The following is a 24,605-nucleotide window of genomic DNA, read 5'->3' as shown; positions in this document are numbered from 1 at the left end:
TGATAGGTGGGCATCTCTAGATAGGATCTTTCTCTGTATGATAAGCAGAAGGACAACCAAGGTACTCCTCTGGAGATGTGTACAGAGCTGTCTTCAGTGTAAGGGACTTTGCGATTACTGGTCAGCTCAAGATGGACAGCAATCTCTCTGGCAGAGATGAGGCCAGCTCTCAACTCCTGTGCATTTGGTCCTTCTCAGGTGTGTGGGGCTCCACTGACCTCCTCCCAGGTCATGCTTTCTCCCCATTCCAGCCCCATCTTCCCTTATGGGGAGACAGTGGTCTGGCTTTTCATCTAATCTCCTTCTAAGCTATGACTAATGTCATAAACTCTATCCTTGATTCCTTCAGGACTTGGTTCTTTTTGCTCTCAAAGTTTGTGTTGACAATCTTCTAAAAAAGACATAAATTTCTTCGCCATTTGTGGGGCCAGCTGGCTGATACTTGTGCTTGATCTTCTTTCTGTTCTCCAGTTCCATGATCTCGTTTCCCCCGTACAACTCCAAATATATCAGAACGTGTGCTGCCTTTGGCCTTTTTCACACAGCTCACCTTGTGACCCTTGCACAGAAAGCTGATAAAAATGACTCCCATTAAAAGTTCAGGCATAGCCTCCCTAGAAAATAGCTCCTGAGGACAGACAAATATATAGAGTTCAATGAAGTCCCATATGTTTAAAATTCAATTTCCCCAGAATTGGTAGGTGATCATTTCAAACACTGGATTTCTTCATTATTGGGTCAGCATGATCTACTTTAGGCCCTGGGCCCAGGGCCCCATTATAACACACCCAAGCATTTCCACCTCTAGCTCAGTGTCCCTAAAGTTGTGTCTTTTTGCCCTTCCTTATTCCAACCCCAATTCAAAGGAATTAAGGCAATTTCTGCTACCCACAGATCCCCAAACTGCCCTGGCACCCCACCTTTTGATAGATTCAACCTTTGAGGATTTAGGGAATTTAAGAAGTGGAGGATGAGATGAAAGAGGAAACAAGGAAAGACTTCGAAAGGACCCATTCCTTCTTAGACAGTGAGTGAACAGCGTTAGAAGTCAACACAGGAACCACTTCAGATCCATGCTGGAGTGAGTGTGAATGTGGGGAGTGAGTAAAAGGCATCCAGTCACTTATTCTAGCTCTCAAGCGCTCTCTTTTCTCTCATGCTCTCTTTTATCAGCCCAAGTGTCCCCAATGATTCCCTTCATGTGGGCAATTAAGAGTCTTGACCATTCCTTCTTCATGTCCCTGTGGAAGGCAAGTTCCAACTAGCATAATTAGGAGGCCCTAACGCTGCCTTATCCGCTGAGAAACTGACCAGGTCAAAAGCTCAACAGTTCCTCAGATTGGAGGGCCTGTGAGCGTTTCACACCCCAGCTTCATTATGTCAACTTTTACTTTCAGAGAATGTTTTTAAAGGACTCCATTGCTCTAGGTGTTTCTGGTTTGGTTGGTGTGAGGGAGGAAAGTTCTGGCCCACCTCGTTGCTCTAACAGCCTGGGCCTCAGTTAGGAAAAGTTCAGAAGCCCGTGTTTTCTTTTCTGTTCATTCCAAGGACCAGTTAGAAGTGTAGTGGTCATGATTTGCTAAATCATCTTGGAAACATTTTCTAGAAATTTTACCTTGGAGTTAAAAGCACTATGTGTGGGAAACCCTCATCTGTGAGCTGAATAGAAATATGCTTTTCCAAGAGAAATGGGAAAAATTCTTTAGCACAGACCTCCTCGTGGTGTTGACCCAGTTTGGGCATGGTATAACACATCCTATATTTAGACCAGTAATGTTCACTCAGGCTACTGACCATGAGTTCATTTACTCAGTTGACAGAATAGTCCAAATTCAAACCAGGGCACTTTGTTTCAACACGATAAACACTGCAATAATAATGTGTTTACATTCCCCTTATAAACTAACTAATTTGAGTGCATTGCTTAAGCAAACATTTGAAGTGTCATACTTTGTAAATTAGGATGTACCTGGGAAAGCAGTGAAGCGTAACATCATACAAGCATTCCCAGAATTTCAGAATGAAAAGGAAACTTATAAATAAAAAATTGAACCCTAAAAAGTGAAATTAAAGTAATGGATTCACCAACATCACAGGTATAAAAACACTAGAACCCATTCTGATTTCTATTTTTTACTTTTTAAATTATGAAATATTTCAAACTCATAGAAAAGAATAGATAAGAACATAATCCAACATTCTTGATATAAAGTTTTACCATATTTTAGTCAAGGATTGTTTAATCTGAATTTTAAAACCCTATGCAGTCCTCACTGATCCTGTTTCTCTGTCTTCCTCCTCAGTGTTAACCATTCCTCTCAATTTGCTGTTCATCATTTCCAGATATGTTTTAATGTTTTAAATAATATTTAATTAACCCTAAATATATATATAATATTATTTTTCATGTGTTGAAACTTTTTCTGTTTGTAATTTTTGTCTTCATGTTTTCTGCAATGTTAGAATTCTATATAATGAAGAATATAAAAAATGATGCTGAAGAACAGCCACACACTGAGAGAAAATATTTACCAAAGACACATCGGATAAAAGACTATTATTCAAAATACGCAAAGAACTCTTAAAACTCAGCAATAAAGAATACAAATAACCTGATTTTAAAATGAGCCAGAGGCATCTATAGCACCTCACCAAAGAAGATATACAGATGGCAAACAAGCAGGTGAAAAGATGCTCCACATCATATGTCATCAGGGAAATGCAAATTAAAACAACAATGAGATACCACTGCACACCTATTAGCATGGCCAAAATCCAAAACCCAGACAACACCAAGTGCTGGTGAAGATGTGGAGCAACAGGAAGGCTCATTCATTGATGATGGGAATGCAAAATGGTACAGACCCTTTGCAAGACCGTTTAGTGATTTCTTACAAAACTAAACGTATTCTTACCAGAGGATCCAGCAATCGTGCTCCTTGGTATTTACTCAAAGGAGTTGAAAACTTATGTCCACACAAAACTCTGCACATGCATGTTTATAGCAGCTTTATTCATAATTGCCAAAAAATGGAAACAATCAAGATGCTCTTTAGTAGGTCAATGGATAAATAAACTGTGGTACATCAGGACAATGGAATATTATTCAATGCTAAAAGGAAACGAGTTATCAAGCCATGAAAAGACACAGAGGACCCTTAAATGTATATTACTAAGTGAAAAATGTCAATCTGAAAAGGCTACATACTATATGGTTCCAACTATATGACATTCTGGAAAAGGCAAAACTATGGAGACAGTAAAAAGATCAAAGGTGGCCAGAGGTTGGGAGGCAGGAGGATGAATAAGCAGAGCACAGAGGATTTTTAGGGCACTGAAGATACTCTGTATGATACCATAGTGATGGATACGTGTCATTTTGCATTTGTCCAAACCCATAGAATGTAAAACACCAAGAGTGACACCTTCATGTGAACTATGGACTCTGCACGATTATGATGTGTCAAGGTAGGGTCATCAGTTGTAACAAATGTTCCACTCTGGTGGGGGATGTTGACAATGGGAGAGGCTATGCATGTGTGGGGGCTAAGAGTATATGGGAGTCTCTGGACCTTCTACTCAATTTTGCTGTGAACCTAAAACTGCTCTAAAAATATAAAGTCTTGATGAAAAATGTCTTTAAAAAACTTGAGCCCAATTGGCAAAAGAAAAATAATAATACTGATATTATATATATTTATATATATTATATATTTATATTGAAGTATTAATGATGTATGAATGACTCATCACTTTTATTTTCTTGCTGGAGCTACTAGGTAGATAAGATATGAGATCCCAAGATATGAGCTTTCCAGAAAGTGAATGTGAACATTAACATTTAAGAGATGGGTGGAGCAGCCCACAAAGAAGTCAGAAGGAACAGAAGTGCAGAAGAAAAATAGAAGAATGTGATGTTATCATCAAAGTATGAGAGCAGCTAGCAGTGTCAAAGTGACAGACACTATTTTAGGGAATATTATGAGAACTTCAGAGTTTTCATGTAGGAAGGAGAGAGGGGAACTGAAGAATTTATTTTCCCACAAGATATGCAAGCATTCAACCCTTTGACAGCCCACGGTCCCAAAGGCACACAATTAAGTTCTTTCATTTAGAGAAACTTATGAGAGTATCCAGAAGGAAAGAATTTCAGGCGTTATAATTCTTCACATGCACAATCTCTATAAAATGGTTCACAGCACAATTTCTTCTTGTCTATTATTTACATCTATAAGAATATCACTTAAAAACATTGTTTGTCAAAACTAAAGCCTGTATAAATCCTCACACACTATATTACGCTGCCTCCTCCAAAAGAAACTTGAGTTTGGGTTTAAAGCCAGTTGGGATTCCATCATCAGCACTTAATAGTTCCCACATTGGGCAAGTTATTCAACCACCATGAGCTTCACTTTCCTCTCTTGTAAGTGGAAATGATAGGGTTGCTTTGAGGATAAGTCAGATAATGCATGTAGTCAGTACTTAATGACTTGCAATAGTACTAAAGCTCTCATAATATATTTTAAAATACCATTGTTTTTACTTTTGTTACTCTTCCTCTCAATACCTATATCCAGGTCTTTTGTGTTTGAAAAGTACCTGTAGAGGCTGGCCCGGTGGCACAGCAGTTAAGTTCTCAGGCTCCGCTTCTGTGGCCCGGGGTTCACCGGTTCAGATCCCAGGTGCAGACCTACATACCACTTGTCAAGCCATGCTGTGGCAGGCATCCCACATATAAAGTAGAGGAAGATGGGCATAAATGTTAGCTCACGGCCAGTCTTCCTCAGCAAAAAGAGGAGGATTGGTGGCAGATGTTAGCTCAGGGCTAATCTTCCTCAAAAAAAAAAAAGTACCTATAATCATGCTCTGACTCACATACACTTATTATAACTGGTGTTAGTATAAACAATGTGGCATCTCCCTGACAAAATTGAGCCCCTGCCTTTCACAGAACTTTTTTTTTTTTTTTTGCCCTCAGCACTTCAGTGGTATCTGACTCCTACTAATACACCACATTAAGGAACTGAAGGACAGAATCATGATAACCTCGACAGATGCAGAAATAATGAAATTCAACATTCATTTATGATTTTTTTAAAAAACAAATACTCTTAGCAAATCCAGTTAGACCAGACATTCAATAATCTAATAATGAATATCTACCAAAAAAAACAAAACTTCAGCCAATATACTTCGTGATGAAATAATGAAATTTATTCCCTTTGAAATTGGGAACAGGGCAAGGATGTTATCACTTTTATTCAACAGTTGCTCAAGTTCATAGTAAATGCAGTAAGGCCACAAAAAAGTCATGAAAAGTATAATGTTTGAAAATGGAAAAATAAAAGTCAACTTCTACTATATGCAGATATGATTATCTATGAAGAAAACAAAATAATTCACAGATAAATCGTGAGTCTTAAAGAGAGTTTTGCAAGATTGCTGTATATGAAATCAGTATATAAAAATCAGTTCACTTCCATATATCAGAATGTGTTAGGAAATGAAATTTAACAAATGCTTTTGTGATGGCATCATAATATCATATACCCAGGAATAAATCTAACTAAAGTTGCTCTCGACCTGTATACAGAAAACTGCAAACATTAAGAGAAATTAAAGAAAACCCAGTTCTAAATTGTGTTATAAATATGAATAGATTGGAACACTCAATCTTATACATGTGTTAATATGAAATGATGTAATCTAAACTCTGATTTTTGTTTTTTTGACAAGCTGATTCTAAAGTTTATAATGAAATGCAAAGGATTTAAAAGAGTCAAGACTTTCTTAAGTCTTAAGCTGTTGTGTCTTTGGGGACAATTTTTATAGGCAAATCATATCAGTTGAATTTGTCTACTAAACCCCTAATTTCAACTTGGGGACAAGGAGGGACAATGTGATACAAGCAGTAGATAGAGCCCACTAGCTCCTAATCCTGGTAACCAAGTGCTATGAGTATAAACCAGGACGTAAGGATGATTAAAGTCTTCAAAAGAAACTGAAATAGCAAAGGGAGGAGAGGCTGTGGTCCAAGTGTCGCAGCGGGAGTCCCACCTCTGCAGCCTGGAATGATAACACTGGGGAGGAAGGTCTGGGGCTCTCTCGCTCATCTGCCCGAGTGGCGGTTGGTGACTTTTCAATTAGAAATTAGATAAATGCTAGAAGTGCGGATGTAGGAAGATGAGAGAATGGAGCTTTCCGTTTCCCTGACCCGACTCTCTGTGTGGGAGGTGCTAAAAATACAGGCGCTGGCTACAAGGCAAATGAAGTTTCTCAGACCTATGTGATTGCTTTTAATTCAGAAAAATTCCATTGTTACATGTAAGGTAATCTTTCTATTCTTGCAGACAGTTCTTCTGCCTTCTCAAAAGAGCTGGGCCAGGCTTTCATTCAGCTAGTTTGTGATTTTTTTTAATTATGTTGAGATGATAAGGTCTCAAATAATTTTCTACTTGGAAAAGTAGATAATTTTAAAGTAGAGCATTAAGGCTACCAATAGAGATACAGATCGTTTATTAGTAAACTATAAAAAATTATTTTGACATGATTTTTTAAAGGAAAACTTAACTTTGCTAGATGAGAACTGAGGAAAAGCAATAGAGAGAAATAAGCTGGAACAAAAATATATTTTAAAAGAGTTTTCCACTAAACACTTCAGGTATAGCTGATATCCAGATATCGGCTTCAGGCATAGCTGGATCCAGATGCTTTCACAGTATGACCAGAAAACTATCTGTATCCATCTCTCATCCTGAATTTCTCTGCATTATCTTCATTGTCTGAAAGACTTTTCCCACGTGGTGGTAAAGATGGACACAAGTAACTCAAGTCTTCATTCTACATAGGTCACAACTCCATGTTGACCTAAATCACACAGACAAAAAATGTGGAAGGGGGTTCCCCAGTGTAGTGCTTTGCTGATGAACATTTTTTCCACTGCAAAATAATTATTCACTAAGTGGAGCTGTGATAAACACCTATTGTTTAGAAAATATTTGCCACGCTTCTGACATCACCAGTCTTGCCAATATCCCCACCTTATTCTTAGAAGACACTTGGGTTGTCTTTGCTACTGAAGTCCACCTCCTTTCTGGGTCTTCGCACTCCCAGCTGGCTAGAGGCCACTGGAAACTGTGGTGTACCACGTTTTTTTCCATGGAAATTCTGGTGATTTTAAACCAGCAGTATTTTTCAAGTTGCCGTTTTTCTATTTAATAAAGTACTTAATATGCGTGAATTTTAAAGATGTGGCCCATAATTATTTGGCTCATATTTTGGGCTACTTTTGTCCCCCACAGCAGTCTTAATGAGATGCCTTAATTCCACAAGTAAACTTCCCCACCACTAAGTCATTCAACAGCCATTTACTAAGTACTTACCAATTAGGCTTTAATTCTTTAGGCACAGGGTAAGTTAATTCACAAGTAAATTAGAGTCTCTGTCCACAAGATTCCAGCGTAATGAATCTAATTTCCCCAAATTCAGACCTATCTCTTCTCGCCCTGATCTAGGCTTAGATTCACCCCTATGTAAGAAATTTAAATTTTGTCAACAAAAGTTCATATTTCGCGTTAACCAAAGTTGTTCTTTGAAGGCAAATTCCAACAAGTGTGGTCTGATCCAGATGACACCATGCATAGCAAACAGCCCCAGGCCAGCTGCAGTTCTGAGTCGCATTTCAGCAAATAGAGCATGCATATGAAGTCTGACCCTCAGGCAAGCTCTCTGCAACTTCATTAAAATAGTGAATGTCATAAACTCCTGAAAACTAGCCCATGTGTCAGAATCTCTAACCAACGCGGTGCTCCCATGTGCTGTGCTTGAAACAACTTAAAATAAAAGAAAAATATTTTCTCTTCTGTTCTCTCTCTTTTTCAGGAAGAAGCAAAAGTCAATGAATCAGAGACAACTGGAGGTGCTTTCTAAGGATGGAGTCCAAAGGGAAGTTGGAGTTTGTAGGAAATAGAATTTAATTCTTTCCTTTGTCCCTGGTGTCACCTGCTTAAGCTCTTGGTGGCAGCCAGTATTCTTAGTTATCTGAAGGAGAAGAAAACCTGAAGATGACTAGAAGAATCCAAGTCACGTGATCTAAAACAGAGTTGTGATGATAAATACAAACACAGTCAAGAACTCCCCCAAGCCCTGGCATTTCTAAAAACGGGTACATCCAAGTGCCAGGTCTGACACTGGGTGTGTGGGTGACAGCCCTGACTGACCACCGTGAGGGTCAGCTCTGTCAGGCTACCTGGACACAGGTCTTGTTTCAGGGACAAGATCTCCTTTGGGGACTCTGGGTGAACCGTTGGAGCTGTCTAACTGGCTGACCTGGGAAATCCACACCAAGTGGCCAAGGCACCAGAGGGATTGTGTTTGGACTTTAAACCACCTGCATGCAGTCTCTGCCTTGTTCTGGGACGCAGGTAAAGAGCTCATCTCCTTTGCAAAGCTGAGAAAAGAGTTTCCAGGGAAACACAAAAGCCAAGGTCAGTTTACATTCAGAAAGTCACTGCTCCAAAGATTCCATGAACCTCTCACTGCACAAGTGAGGAAGGCAATTCTGGGTGAAGCTGGTTCTTAACACATGTGCAAAGTAGACCCCTCAAGAGGTGGCTCTTCCTCAGCAAAGTGTCCTGCCTTCCTTCTGCCTTCCTGTGTTTGCAACTCTGGGCCCAGGAGCAAACTGATGACACCAGGCTAGGGGCATAGAGGACCATCCTTATTCACTGGGGACCAGCCTAGTCATTCATCTGCAACAGCAGATGCCAGGAGAGAAAGCTATTAAATTCAAAGGCTTCACCAGTGACTGTTATATGCAAAGCACTTTTTAGGCAAAACACAGGGGAGGCTTTAGCAAATGAAAACAGCCAACTTCCTAATGCATTTTTCATCCACCTTCCTTTCACACGTGTACAATATGACAAATTCAGGCGGAGGTGTCCTGGGGATTTCTTGGAATAATTCATAACCAAGTGGCTTTGCTGTCATGTCACTACTCCCCATGGCCCACAGTCGAAGCCTCCTTTTCCATCTTCTATCCCTGGTGTTGTTTATTCTTTTTCACTATAATGTGACTTTGCCTTTTTAGCTCTCTCCTCCAAATGACACAAACGTTAGCTTAAGGCTTTGACATCTATTAAAAGACAAGATCTCCTTCAGGTAGTAATATACTTGATTACTGTTTTCACTTCAATGTGAAGTTTAGTATCCTATCAGCTGAGCCCAAAATAACCCCAACCAAGTTCACCAGTTTGCAGACTGTAGACTAAATATGGCCTTTAGATATTATGTTTGGCTGACCCAGTGATTTTTTTGTTTTGTTTTGTCTTGGTTTTGTTTGGTTTTGTTTTGTAATTGAATTTGAATGACTTTTGGCAGAAGATTCTTTCTCAAATTCCATAGACCCCACCCCTCTCTATTGCCATGAACCTTGCAGACATTTGAGTTTGTGATGCCTGCCCTATCTACTAAGTGGTGCTAGCAGACATCCATGTCTCATTCCCAATCTCAGGAAGAAAGTTTTCAATCTTTCACCTCTAAATTTGATAAGATTCTTTTTCTGTTTGTATTTGTACTTTTCTGAGATGTTCATTATCAGATAAAGACGATCTTTCCATTCCTAGTGTACTGTCAGTCATTATCATGAATGGGTGTTGAATTCTATCAAATGCCTTTTCTGTCTCTATTGAGGTGATCGTATTATTTTTCTCCCTTTTTTCTGTTCATTGCTAATCTACATTGCTTGATTATCAAATGTCAATTCAACATTATCTTCTCAGAATATCTCCATCTTGGTTGGGATATATTATCCTTTTGTACAGAGCTTGATTGTGATTGTAATTGTTTTGTTTAGAATTTTCACCTCACTTAAGAGAGAGCTTAGTTTGTTTGTTTGTGAGAGCTTAGTTTTTAATTTTCCTTTTTAGAGAAGGAAATGTCCTCGTTGGGTTGTGGAGGTCAAGGAATTGCTCAGCTCATCACAGAAGTTGGGAGGGGTCTCCTCTTCTCTGAAAGATCCTGACTAAAATGTATGTTATTTCACATTGTGAGAAGGGGTTTAATCTCAAATTCAATTTCTTTAATAGATATAGAACTGTAATCTTCTTTTTCTTCACATGACACTTCGGTGATTTGAGTTTTTCTAGAAATTTGAGCTTTTTTAAAATGAAATGTCAAGTTAATTGGTGTAGTGTTCTAAATAATAGTCTCTTATTACCTTCTGGACGGCTGCACGATTTCTAATGATGTCTCCTTTTTCATTTCTGATATTGTTAGTTTGAGCCTTTTCTCTATTTTTCATCAATTCTGCTAGGAGTTTATTGATTCTATTAATCTTGTTTCAGAACTAAGTTTTGGCTTTATTTTCTCTACTATACATTTGTTTTGAACTTAATTACTTTTAATGTGCAATGACTCAGATATGGCTGCACCATAAGACATAATTAAGGATCCAGATGTTTGTAACTATGTGTAGAATCATCACGAATGTGACAGATACAGACTCTGGCAATCCAGGTGTGCTGTGTAGGTGGCCCAACTGTCACAAGCAGCATTGCTGTCAGTGATGTGGTTTCATGAGATGGTGAACAGCTCACAGAATCATTCTAATCAAGCCAAATATAATCTTCTCTCAATTTAGTTATTACCGGAAGATTCAGTGTACTTTAAAACTGTACAGAAATATTTTGTGTTAATATAAAAGAAGTTAGGTTCTAGGTAGACTTTTTCATCCATGTAAATATCCAGCAAGACAATGTGGAAGTTGTGTAGGCTATGGGACAATTATTTGATTGCAGGACACTTTGTATCCCTGACCCCTCTCACTGAATGTCCATGATGTTTCCCAATCACTGTGACAAAGAGAAAATGAAAGGCCTTCTAAAATTTTCAAAATGCCCTTGTGTGGCTCTACCAGCCCCACTGACATATAACCACTATTATAAGGGAGAAGTCATATGGTGGATTACCCTCTCTTTTTCATTGTCAGAAATGGATCTTTCTTTAACTCCTCCATCTCCACTGTCATTTCGGGTTGACTACTGGGCTCCACTTTACCCCTCCTGCTGGGACATGCCTGGCTTCCCAGGGCTTGCCCTAACAGAGGCTTCCTCCAGGCTGTGTTCAGTCCATTCCTACTATGTAATAGCGCTTACTTGCCCCGCTACAGTGATGCTAGTGCAAGATCTGTTCCCAGCCTGTGTGGCAGCCTTGATTTTGGTCTCTCTAAAGCCCCTGTGGGCATGCTTCCACCCCACTTCTTCACGTGGGCCAGTGTAGCCTGTGCCTTTCATTGCAACAGGTGGTCACCTCGGCATAAGGCTGCCTCCCTGGAGGTCCCAGGGGATTTTCCAGATCCAAAATTGGCATAAGGGCTGAGCGGAGGCAAAATAGGTCCTGATTGGGTCTGGTGCTCCAGTTCATTACATATTTTGGGAGCGGCACCGAGATTATTTGTGAGTTTCAAATACCTTCACCCATGCTTTAACCTAGTTTCTGTTTTGTCTCTTTCAGCCCTCAAGTAGCTCCTCTTTTGGGCCAACATGGTATCGTGTATCAATTACAAAACTGGTATTCCCTATGCTAGTATAAAATTCTAGGCTGATGTTAACCCACCAAATTACAGGGGCTGCAGCTTCCAGTCCCTTAGCTAGCTGGGATTTCCCTGCCACTGTGTCCCTGACACTGATGGATTCAACATGTGTTTGATACTGGGGCCCTCAGCTCAGGGACCTGTGACACTGCGTGCACTGAGACAGCTTCCTTCCTCCAAGAATACCTACCTAGATTATACGTTAAATCTTTTCTGATCTTTTCTTTGACACAAGTTGCTGCTTACCTACCAAGCTAGGGGTGAGGCCAATGTCATCGGTAATGTGACCAGGGGCTCTCTGCTGCATGGCTGCTCAGGTGCTGACCTGACTTGATGAAACTCCTCCCTGTGTTGAAACTCCTCCTTCTGATGGAACTCCTACCAGCCATGCCCCTGCAGACCCAGGGTCCCATAGCCAAGCAAACCATGGCACCAACTGCTCACCAGGGCACTGCCAAATCAGGATTGAAAAGGAGCCTGACCTTTGCAGGAGTACTTATTTTTTGTTTTGTTTTTTTTATTTGTTTTAGTTATGCTTTCCTCTTTCCTGCTATGACCCAACAGTAATTGTCAGAGGGACATATGTAACCAATTTTAACATAACTAACAAATGGAACATACGTAAATCAATTTTAGCATAACTAACAAATGGTCAACAAATAGTTGGTCAAACTGTCCCTGAGTGTAGGTGTGATATAACAAGACAGGGCTGACCTGGGGGAAGCATTCTTCTATAAAGGATCCTATTTATCCAGGCAGCTGTTCTGGTACCAAATCTTGACTGCACCTACATTGGCATCAACCTTGTTTGTGTGTGTTTCTGCATTTCTGTCACTGTCCTGATCTTCCTGCTTCCTAATATTTTTCTATCCTCTGGGATTCTTACTCCACCTCCAACTTGCCAGGGTTGTCACTGCTTATCTTCCATCAAATGCAGACAAATCCAAGTGCGAGCAGAGAAGCACATGTGAGTGGTCCATTTGGAACGTTGGTCTCATTCTAACTTTGGCCACGAGCTGAGTCCTCTTGTATGTGGAATGCTGGTCAGTTAGGTGCTTGAGGTAGGTCGTGCCAATAGTGTATCGTAAAATAAGAACATGCAGAGAATGGACTCTGGGAGACATCAGTGTGTATAAGCGACATAGACACTGACTAAAACTTTTCTTTGTAAATATTTTCTTTATAGTTAGTCACTAAAAATTACAGAGCTTCAGTCCCTAAAAATGTATTTCTTATGCATAATCATTGAAACCAGAAATGTAACCTGATTCTGAAATTGCAACAGAACATTTTATTCTGGTTTTCTTCATGGGAAATGACTGACTTTGGTAGAGTAGAAATAGAAAGTTAGAAGCTTACGAAGAAGAACCAAAGATGCGTATTGCTCAAAAGATCCATTGCAATATTTGATCAATCAAATTTCACATGTAAAATTTAAAATGGCTAGAGAGTATCGTAGCATTGGCTTTGTAAAGAACTAAGCTATATGGGAATTAAACTTTTGGCTGCTCAAAAGCTTTTGGAAATATCTGGTCAAATGGATTGATTCTCAAACGCAGAGATCGTTCCAGACGCCCCTGCGGGGTCACAGTCCCAGACCACACGCATCTCCTCTCAACGTTCTTGTGTTTTCTCTGGCTCAGTCACCAATGGCCACACCAGATATCTGAGAAAATTTTTTCTCCTTTGACAGAAAACCTATTCAAGAGGGGTTGTGTACAGAAAAAGTACCTATTTCCATCCAACTTCTGTAGCCTTTTCCCATTAATATGCTGTGTTGCTAACATAGAAAAGTCTGCCATGGAAAGTGAATTAAGTGTTGCTATTAAGGAGCATGGGCTGGGAGGTTAGAAAGGAGAATTTAAAGCATGCTAAGATACCACTCCTGGGAATTCTGACACATCATATTTCCTTAGTATCAAGATATATATTCAAAACACGTATTTAAAAAAGAAAAAAACAACCAGAAAATTGGTTAAGCACATGAGTCCTTCGTATAACCAAATACTGTATTATCACAGTTCCTAATGTAGATTTGTACTAAATCTCATTGAAAATAGTCACAGAAGTGAAAAAAATAAATTACAGAACATACGTGGTTGGTCAAATTTTGTAAAAATATATTTATTCATGTGTTCATACAAAATCCAGATAGAGATACATAAATGCGTAATAATGGTGATTATCTCTGAATGATGGGGTTTTAGACAACTTTTGTTTTTTTTTTTTTTGCTTTACTGGTCCTAAGTTTTCCGGAAGGGCCTTGGATTGATTATGTAATAAATATGCTGAATACAATAAAAAGTACCGTATTTCCCAGTGTCCCAGCCTCTAGTCAATGAAATGACTAGTGGGAATGAAAGTGGGTCCACAGTGTTTGGAGTGGCTTCGTGGCCTTTCTAACTGTTGCCTTACCTGCCAGCTCTCTTGCTTTGAAAACTTCTGTCCTACATTAAATGCTGGATGGGTTGATGGAAAACCATAGCTGACTTTAGCTTTTACCGTAAATGAAATGGGCTCATTTTATCTTGTAGTCTGAATGAAATTTACGTTCTAGATATGGCTGGTTGTAAGTACGGCATGAGGTTGTGTGCATTAAGATTGCATCAAAATGGTTTATGCATTTTAATTATTTACTGCTGTTTTTAACTGAAAGATAGAGATCAGAAAAAGAGGCCCTCGCCAAACTATGAATGGCTGAAGTGTGCCATATTCAGTATTCTGTGTCCGTTAGGACTAAGGCAGAGCTGTCTTTTCTCTAATAGCATAATCCACTACACTTAACTTTGTATCCCTCTTCGTGTTAGTTAAGTTATGAGGGCATTAGAAGATTAAAACTAGTACTTGAGGCTTTATGACACACTGTTCTACAAACAGCCTCTAACTTTTAATAAACATTGTTTTACCATAAGAGAAAAATTAATCTGTAACTATGGACTTGTTTCAGGTTTTCCTTCAGGAGAGATTGAGCTGGTAGGCTAGGATAGCACCTGGTCGTGGTGTTTACATAAGGAGAAAGATGACTAAGACTCAAAGATGCCTTGACTCAAAGGTAAGTAGCAGAAGTTGCTGATCATAAGAAAGCAAGTGTGAAAATGACAATTAACCCACATATTGAAAGTACACTAAAATCCTGTTTTACAGATGAGGGAACCAAGAAATGACAGAGTCAAGATTTTAGACAATTTTTGTTTGATTCAAAACCCACTTTCCATGAAACTATAATATCCTTATAGTTTTACTATGCCTCTGTAGTATTTCTTATGCTTTGCACAAGGCCACCACATAATAAATGCTGTAGGTGTTTGCTCACTGATACGACAATGAAAAGAAGTGTTTATCATCATATTCACATATATATGGCTAATGGAAATTTTTGCAACATAGAAAAATCCAAAAGACGTTAAATTTTTGTTGCTGTAAATGTGAATCTCGTGTATTCTTTCCTGAAAGGTGTTGTGATACAAAACATTTAAACTTGCTTATTGAGAAGAAAGAAGTTTTCTACTCAGTTTTGATCCCATTCCAAACCAAAGGAACTCTTGTGCTAGGTTTTGAAACAAAGCGCTGAAATGATACATGTCCCTTGCTAGACTGTAACCCACAGTCCCTTAATCCAGATGACCTCAAGGCTTGACCAGAGAATGCTCAGCTGCTTCTTCCGGTTACCTTTTCATGCTGGCTTGTCCTTAATATAGCTCATGCTCCCCAGATGTATCAGCTGCTCGCTCTCGTTAACCCTTGCTGGTCTCATAGGCATTAACCCTTGCTGGTCTCATAGGTGACACGGGCTGCTTCTCTCAGACACAGTGGGCAAGAAATATCTCCTAATAGAGAAATTTGCAGATGTTTCAAGTGTCATCAGGGCAGGACAATACCATGCAGCAAAGCTACTGAATGCATGTTTTTATTTTAAATATTTTATTTTTGAAAATTAAAAAAAATAGAATAATATCGTAAACTCCCCATGTGCCATTATCCAGCTCCAACAAAATGATTTCATATATACCCTTACCCACATCCACCTTCTCAAATTGTTTTGTAGCAAATTCCAGACATTTTATTTTCTGAATAAACATTTCATTATGTAACTCTAAAAGAAAAGGACTCTCTTCTTGTTACGTAACCACAATATCATAATTGTATCTTAAAAATGATTAATTCTGAATGTTATCAAATATTCAGTCAGTGTTCAAATTTCCAATTATATCTTTAATGTCATAAGTTTTTCTAGTTTGAATCAGGATCCAAACAAGGCCTACATGTAATGATTGGTTAATATGTTCCTTTTACATTTCTTTTTGCCTACTGATTTCCCCTCATCTTTTCTTTTCCTCTTTACAATTTATTTGCTGAAGAAACCTGATGGTTTGTCAAGATTGTTAGGATTTTGCTGGTTATATCCCCATAGTAGTTTAACACGTTCCTCTTTCCTCTAGATTTTCTGTAAATTAGTAATGGGATCTGGAGAACTGACCGGATTCAGATTTGATTTTCTGAAAAGTCTCCTCATTAGGAGGTGCTTTGTTCCTCCATCAGAAGAATCTAATATCTGGTTATCTTTCTCTTTTTGATATTAGCATAATCAATGCTCAATGCCTAATGGTGATTCATTTTGGGTTACAAAAGGATGATGTTCCTATTCTATCATTCCTTTTTTATTTGTTGGCTGAAATACCACAATAAAGAAAATCTTACTCTTATCTACTATCTGATGACCCAGTGGTTCTTTGTTTGTGAGTTTTCAAAGTAATCATTGGTTCTCTAATGTTATCTAATGACTGAACAATTATTTTTTTAAATATCATTGTGAACTCACAGATTGAAATTTATTTGATGTGTTTCAATCTTTTGAAGGTTTTTTTCCTCATTGATCTTCAAGTTGCCTCACCTTTGACAGTCTCTGCAAGTTGATTGCTAAGTCTTTAACACAAAGCTTGTGATCTTGTATAGCTTCCTTGGGATCTGATGTGATGAGAGTTTCCAAGAAGATTTTGTATATTTCCTATCCCAGACCTGGAATTAGCTCGTTCTCCAAGGAGCTCTGACTATTTTCAGAAGGAAACTGGATTTCAACAGCAAATTCTGGGTGCTGGAGGTACTCATTGCTACTGGGTGCATCAGTATTTCTAGGAGTTTTGAGTTGAAAAAATTAGAAAGTCGTTTTTTCAAGCAGAAAATATCAGTTTATATTGATACTTCAAATTCGGGACTAAAAGGTCTTCACTTAATCTCTTCTTTCTCACGTGTGTTTTTCCCTTCTCTCTTGCCAAGAATCTTGCTTATGAAGGACACTGGATAATAGGATTATAATATTGCAGAATTATATTTTATATACGCAACACTTTTTGAATTACAAAACCATCACTACCACCCATAATGTGATTACTGAAAATTGTTTAAAGTCTTTTCCAGCATTTTTTGTCCTTAGGGCATATATTATTAGGGATCTATCATCAAAAACTATTTAGTTGGATTAGTTTCTGTATGGTTATACCAGCAACTAGTTACTCATTTAGATTCATTTATCTCATTTTAATTTCAATTTTGGGGGATTAAATTTTTTGTTATATAAAATTCCTACGTGGTTTCAAAGTCAATGCTATAAAACAAGACGTATTCAAAGATGTCTACCTTCTATCCCTATTCCTACATCCTACTCACTGTGTACCTTTCGGGGAGAAGTCAACATTAGGATTGGTACGTATAACTATTACATACTATATTTCTTCCCTTGTGGGAAGAATAAGGGAAGAAATGATGGTGCTTTTCATAGTGCTACAATTATTCATCGTGCTACATTTATGCATAGTCCTACAATTAACTATATGCTAATACTCACCAACAGTCCTTAAATTGATATATCTCTAGTCATTTTAATTGTTTTAAGGTTATTTTCTAGTAGATACCTCAGAGATGACTCAGGGGATAATGAAAAGAGTTTGACTTTACACTTAAAAAACAGTTTATCTGAGTATAAAATACTTGGCTCAGATTATATTTTTCAGTTTACCCCATAAGGGATAAAATGTTGCTATTGAAAGTTCTCGACAGTTTGTTTTTCTTTCAGTTCTATGTGACTTAGACTTTTTGTCCAGATGTCAAAAGAATTGACTCACTTTCTTTAACAGTCAGTAATCTCATTAGACTTTTCTCAGTGGTACATAGTGCACCTGCACAACGTGTATTTTCAGATATATAGTCCTAATTTTAGGAACGTTTGTTTTTAATTATAGATTTTTTTTAAATATCTCTCTCATTTAATGCTTTGATTTTCTTCTTTGAGGACTCTTATACATATGTTGTTTCTTCTTTTCCTATCTTCCTTAAAGTTGAATGTACCAGAGATTTCCAGAAGGCTGATATCTGAATTGCACCTATAAAAAGCCTAACTTTGAGTGATGATTAAATTGTACGGAACATAATCCAAGGATAGAAGTGATTAACAAGAGGTGAGTTGAATGCGTGTTCTCTATAAATGTGACACCCAACAGGCTGCCTGTGTCCTAGTAATCTTATGTCCTCTTATTTTCTTAAGTGGCCAAAATAAGAAATTAGATGAAATTTACTATTGCATTTGAGATTATGCATAGTTTCCAAAGTAAAGTAAAACAGTCTCAGGGGAAATTATTTATAATTCGCTGCTGGCAAAGCTTTGTTTTCCTTGAGAGCTATGTTTCCTTTTCTTGATGAAAGTCATCATAATTAGGCTTTCTATTTCCCCTTGGCTGCTAGGAATCCAAATTGTGGCTCAGTCTTGCAATAATAAACATAATTACGCAGAGATCCTTACTGCATGCATGTATTCTTCAAGGTGGTCCCAACTTTTACTTCAAAGGTTTTTAAACTTTGATGTCAAAGGACAAGCTTGCAGAGAAATTATATACAAAATTTTGTTTGAATATGCATTTTTTTTCTGGGAAAGTCTGGACATTTCATCAGATTCTGATTCTAAAAGGCATCTGTGATACAAAAAGAATGTTAAAACTACTGTTCTTATATTATTTAATTTCATTTATAAAATAGAAACTTCTGTTCTAGTTTAATTTTAAACTTTCAGTTACTTACATCAAAATAAATTGCTTACTTTTGGAATCACATGAAACATTTTTTATCTTGACAAAATGTAATTAATAATGAACTGATGAATTTACAGTGTAGACTCTAATCACTGAAAATCAAGTCATGCCATTTACAAGTCAAGATCATGTACTACTGGAAAAAAAGCTAAGCTCTTTTTCTACAATTATTATTAAGGACCTGATGAAAAGTCATTGCCTGGGTTCACTAACTTTGGAAAGAAGGCTAGCATTATATGTGGTCATTCTAAATAGTGTCCCCCTTAAAACAGGTTGAGACACAAACCACTTCAATAAAGTCACTTACTATTTCTACATAAGCTAGTTTCATTTTATTTCTTCTCTAAGTTTCTCTTCCTCCTACCATTGCTTTGTGTATTTTTGTGCATGCGTAAATGTCTTGCAGTCTTTTGGTAAATATTTATCAAATTGGTCGTATGCTTCTTACCATGTAACAGATGCCTCTGAAGAAATGCTTCATCCACTTAACTAAGAATTAAGAGCTGCAAATAGTTCCCTTGCTTGGTGCATAAAGATGAAATATATTGTAAGATAGAGTGTTTTGTAGAATTAAAATAAATAGTAAAATTATATTAATATAATGTCTATCTGTCTATCTACCTACCTACCTACCTATCTATCCTAGTAGGGTGAAGAGGTAGAAAAAGGCATACAGTGCTTGTTAAATCAAAGCTGACCAAACTCAGGAGCGAAAAATTAAGCTCATACGTGGAAATCCAAAGTATCTCAATTAAATGGAATCACTTATCTAGAATGCATTCATTTTTTATTTTGCCAATGACTTATTTTTAATTATTTGTGGCAATTATTTAACTCTTTTCCTAGCATACAATAAGTTTGTAATTCTGTGAACAATAGATTGGCATTTAAATAAAAAGAGTTTTGTTTACTTGAGAAATAAAATTAACTTCTTCCGATTATGAACCTATAGGAAATATGGTTGCAGTTTACATTCTTCTTGCAATTGTCTAAGAAGTTAGCTCTGAATAATTTCTCCCTGTTTTGCTATTCTTAATGCAATTAGATTAAATTCGAGAATTTAGAGAATTTAGATTTGACTTGACATTTCAAAATATTTAGAAAGTGGCTGATGATTAAATGTTGAAGGGTAATATACATGATTTTCCATGACATGAATAAAAACATCTAGATGAAATTTCCCAAATCATTTGCACTTTAGGCAAACGATCACACAGTTTTGATGTGTTGAGTTATTCAGTCAACAAGAATTAGTAGTTAACTTGCAATTTGATGGACCTGAGATGAGGAGAGAAATATCTGAGGTTGGAATTTGTTTGTGTGAATGTTTTTTGATAAATTGTGGAGTCAGCTTAAATGCCTAAAGTGGATTCTGACACTGACACTCTTTTCTTTTTCCCTGCCGATTCAATTCACAGAGCCAGTGGCACTTAAGTGGTCAAATAGTTAGGTTACAAGTATTTATTAAGGTAAGCAAACCCTCACCCATTGCATGTGGTCAGACATCTGATTTTAATTATGAGAGAGGTGGATAAACATTGATGCTATGGTTAGATAGAAGCTGGTATGCCTTTTCTAAGCTCATTAGAGCTTATAGCTTGCCAGTTTACACACACAGGCACTCGAGGTCTGAAATAAAGACTTGTTTCTGTATTCTACTGATTATCTTTTAGAGAGATAAGTGCAGCTTCAAATGTAACCCTAGATTAAAAAAGCAAAAAATACAAAAACAAAAATTGACTAGCTCTCAGTTCACGTTCTCTCACACCCACCCTCCAGTCCCAACCCCTAGGTCTAACTGGAGCCATATTACTCAGTTATTTATCTCCAAATCACAACCCTATTTCTCTACCACTGCACATTTTCCCTAACTGCGCTCTAACACCTGCCAGAAACAAAAGACCGAAAACAACATCAAAGAAAACCCCACAAAGGTTTTGTTTAACTTCTCTTCCACCTCACCTCCCATCAAATGAATTCCTTAGAGGGCGCATCATGATTAGTAATGCCAGTTTTCAGTAGAACCGCTCTACTAATTTCACAAAAATCAGAATCATAAAGATAGAGGATTGAACACCATTCACGTGTTCTTGTTTCTTCTGCATTTTATGCTATCATTCTAAAAAGTAAAACTGATTTTTACTAATGTGTCATCATGACATATGAAGCACGTCAGGGAAAATTTACTTTAGTAAACTTAACTCATTTTACAGTAGCCTCGCTGAGCTTACCACTGATGTTAGTTTTTCATATTTCTTTTTCCTCAACCACCATCAACTTTATTTTAAACTTATGTGCTTCCTAAATAGAGTTTGGATGACTTTTCATCTCTGTTTTCTACTTCTCCTTGTTTTCTGTAGTCTCATTACCCAAGATAAGCGAGGACAAAGTTTCTAAAGGTTTTGTGATATTGATCACCTCTTGAACTGAGGAAATAATCTGGAAATATATTCCACGCCCCTTTGCCTCTAAGTAAAACCACGTGCATAACCAACCATTACTGAAGGAAGACTCAGGATCCCAGAGACAGGTGACCTGTGGTTACAGGCACCGTTTTAGAGATCAGACCAGCTCTGAATTGGCAAGCTATTTAAAATATATCTGTTCTACAGATTCCACCTGCTGTATGGGGTTGTTTATATAGTTCTGTGTAAAAGGTATCAGTGGGAAACAACTAAACTCGTATTACCATGGCTAAAATTAATAAAACAGCAGCAAACACTTGCCAATATAATACACGTTTATTCCCATCTTGGCATCTGTTTCTTGGAGGACTAAAGTGTGGATTTCACTGTATGTAAATTATAGTTCCCCAAAAAAAGTCATAATGCCTGGCATATAGTAACAGCCATAAAATGCGATTTTTGATAGCTCTCAAATGCCAGACGTGTTACTCCTATGCAAAAATGACAATGAAAATATTACTTTGACAGCTTTAGTTAAGTAGTTGCTTAAGAATTTCAGTGCTGTGTTTGAATTAACTTTAAGTACACTTTGGTCAAAATAAGGAGCTTAAGGATTTCCAATAAGGATTCAGTATACTGGTGAATTTAATGACGCTTTAATAGTTTTAAACGAATTATTTACATAAAAATTATTCAAAAATATTCAAAAAGTCTTTTTTCCCCTGGAATTAGTTAGAAAATTTTAAATATCCAGAATCTATCATTTGCATGTTTTGCTTCTTTTCAAATTTCAAAAGTAATACATTTGTGTTGTAATAAGTGAAACAACATAATACAGTTCAGAAATGGGCAAAGCTAGCAATCACCCACCCCTCCCTAGAAGTCAGTAGGAGAGATCCACCTTGTTCTTCTAACTTCTATAAGCCTACGTATGCACATAGGATTCTATACAAATCCTATCATAGTATGGATCCTTTATTAGTCATCTTCTCCCAAGTTTGATTTTCTGCTTACCTCACTTCCCCTCCCCATCCTTCGCTTTCATTGCTGCTTCCACTCCCTGGATTATGTATCCTTTTGTGATCCTATGTATATACACATTGCATGCACTTTTTCGTAATTGTTTACTTTACAAAAATATAATATTAAATACTCTTCCCTACAGGTCATTTTCCTCATTCAACACATTTTGGAATACCCCCAAGCCCCATGTCAGTTCGCATAGCTTAATTATTCTTTAACAATAGTTGCTAATATTACATAATATTCCACGAATAATATATTGAATCATTTTCCATTTGATTGACATTCATCTTGCTTACACTTTATTTTTTGCCACTTTAAACAATGCTGCAGTAATTTTTTTATATATTTCCTTTTATATATTCTGATACCCTTATACCCATAAGATAGAGTCCCAAAAGTTAGACTGTTGGAGTGAAGTGTATGCAAATTTCTAATTTTAATAGATATTGTCAGGTGTTTTCCAAAAAGACTGTAAGCATTTACATATCCACGTTTTTCACCACACCCGTGCCATCAATAGATATTATTGCTCATTTTGTCTTTTTATAGTCATATCCGAGTTGTTGAGAACTGTCATAAGACAGTTTCTGGCTCTTGGATAACTGAGTAGCCTTTAACGACTAGAGGTAGGAGGGAACTATGACTTCTTCGTCCCAATCTCACAGTGATCTCTTAAATCAAAGCCAGTCTCAAACCTAATTTTTTGCATGTACGTTTATTAGCAAGCAGTCACCCAAACGATCTAGCTGTTCCTCTAAGCAGTCTAAAGTCCCTACTCTCTGTCCTTACCACAGTCTCAGAGCACCTTGCTTTAAAGGTTTATCGCAAAGGAAATGCAAGAAAAATGTTGAAGCAAGACGCTTCTTTTCATTCTTACTAATTTACTAGATGACAAACCCTCCATTAAGTGGTTGCTGTGGAAGAGTGGGACTCTGGTGGCATATGGAGGTCTGGTCCTAAGGCTTTATTTGCTGCAAAAGTGTTAGAATGTTAAGCTCAGATTCCTTTACCCTATTTGTGAAAGTGCGGAGGAGCCCACACTAATCTTCCTTGCTAATCACATATCTTGATGACCACTCATTTCACCACTGAAAACTCATTTTTAATCAACAAATGCAGTAGTGGAGATTTAGACCTTGCAATTTAAAGTACTTTTCGTATTCACTTCTAGAGAGTAGACACCTTATAGGGTTTCTCAAGGGCTAACTAACCCACCATGGAGTGTGAATTCAGGATTAGTAAACCTTAAATGTTAACTGACTTCTCCAGACTATAAATTGAAGATAACTTACACATAATATGGTACAAATTGAAATATTTTCGAGTAAATACAGACAGTGCAGTAGGTGTAAGGCAGCAGCTTTGCTGCTCTTCCCATAGAAAGTAGCCATAAAAAGGAAAACACATTTCTCTATTTTATCAAATGTGCCTCACTAATTTAAAGGCATCAGTAGTGGGACCACCATTGGGCTCCTCCTTACAGGAGGAGATGAGAAAAAAGACAGCAGCCAGAATCCAGCAACTGAGTGGATGTGTTCATGACCTCATGGGTACAGCATTAAATGCTTAGAGAAAGAAGCCTTATTGCTTGCAACCTGCAAATGTAGACAAACTGTTCCTGTATCACAATGTTTGGTGTTTTCACAATTCTTCCTAACGGTCAAAGCAGTTCAGTTAGGATTCAAAATACCCAAGGCTGCACGATAAGTGGTAACAAACTGATTGAAACAAATTCTTTTTCCACAGCCCACACTCATATTTCTTCAAAGGAGAATCTGAAGGCTCAGTTACAGAGCTGCAAATAGTTCCATCATTTTCCAAAGTTTGGAAAAATATTCAGAAGACACACTGATATAATTACTGAATTTAAATTGTAGGTCTAATGTGATAAGCATTTACAGTATGCCAGCATGAAATGCTTTCCCAAAGGTGACAGAATCACTTTGAGTAACAGCCATTTGGTTGCCTTTGCTTTTGACTGTGTGATGGGAGCGTATCGTGGTCACTGCAGTCTGATAAATGACCTTCCCATCATTCTCATTTTGTGGGTTTAGGTCAGACACCCATATTGTGACTTGGTTGGTGTGGAGGCTGGTGTCTTACTGTATTTTTAGAATATTTAGTCTATTTAGAAAGTTTACATAATTTTGGTTACACTGACTAAAGTGACTAGGACTAAAAATAAGATTGGCTTTACTAAAACAAACTCTTCTTGCATTAGAAGACGGCAATGTGTGCCAGTGTTCATTCAAAGTCTTTCTGATTCTGGGTTTGGTGCTTCATATTGCAAATAGCGGTGCTTGCGGATGAGAGAAAAAAATCTTGTCTCTGTTATTGGTAGGAACAGAATATTCCTGAAGGGCAAAATGAAAAATGTCTTTTTACCATGCCGCTTGATCTAGACTAGAGATGGCAAGTAAGTTTTATTTATTTTGCCAACTCTAAGGAATTGATAGTGGCTCCCCAGAGCACTCTGTAGAAAGGAATTGGGAGAGAAGGTTGGTA

At 37.5% G+C, this 24,605-nt stretch overlaps 1 long non-coding RNA gene across 13 annotated transcripts in view; it reads left to right on the top strand.

The window, feature by feature from the left end:
- The window catches only part of LOC103552449 (uncharacterized), a 176,255-nt gene that overhangs the window by 93,893 nt on the left and 57,757 nt on the right, over positions 1-24,605 (top strand). For 4 of the 13 annotated variants that reach the window (XR_011538946.1, XR_011538937.1, XR_011538940.1 and 1 more), the window contains 4 exons: positions 7,882-8,423; positions 14,538-14,642; positions 16,544-16,688; positions 17,923-18,042. This is a non-coding gene — a long non-coding RNA (uncharacterized lncRNA). Of the gene's footprint in view, positions 1-7,881; positions 8,487-14,537; positions 14,643-16,447; positions 16,689-17,922; positions 18,043-20,087; positions 20,139-24,605 lie in introns of all 13 variants that reach the window. The other 9 variants (XR_011538943.1, XR_011538944.1, XR_011538945.1 and 6 more) reach the window with 5 other exon arrangements.

The sequence above is a fragment of the Equus przewalskii genome, chromosome 4, assembly GCF_037783145.1.
Source record: "Equus przewalskii isolate Varuska chromosome 4, EquPr2, whole genome shotgun sequence".
NCBI classification, from domain to species: domain Eukaryota; kingdom Metazoa; phylum Chordata; class Mammalia; order Perissodactyla; family Equidae; genus Equus; species Equus przewalskii.
Note: the sequence above shows the minus strand (reverse complement) of the source record. Positions and strands in the feature narration are given on the sequence as shown.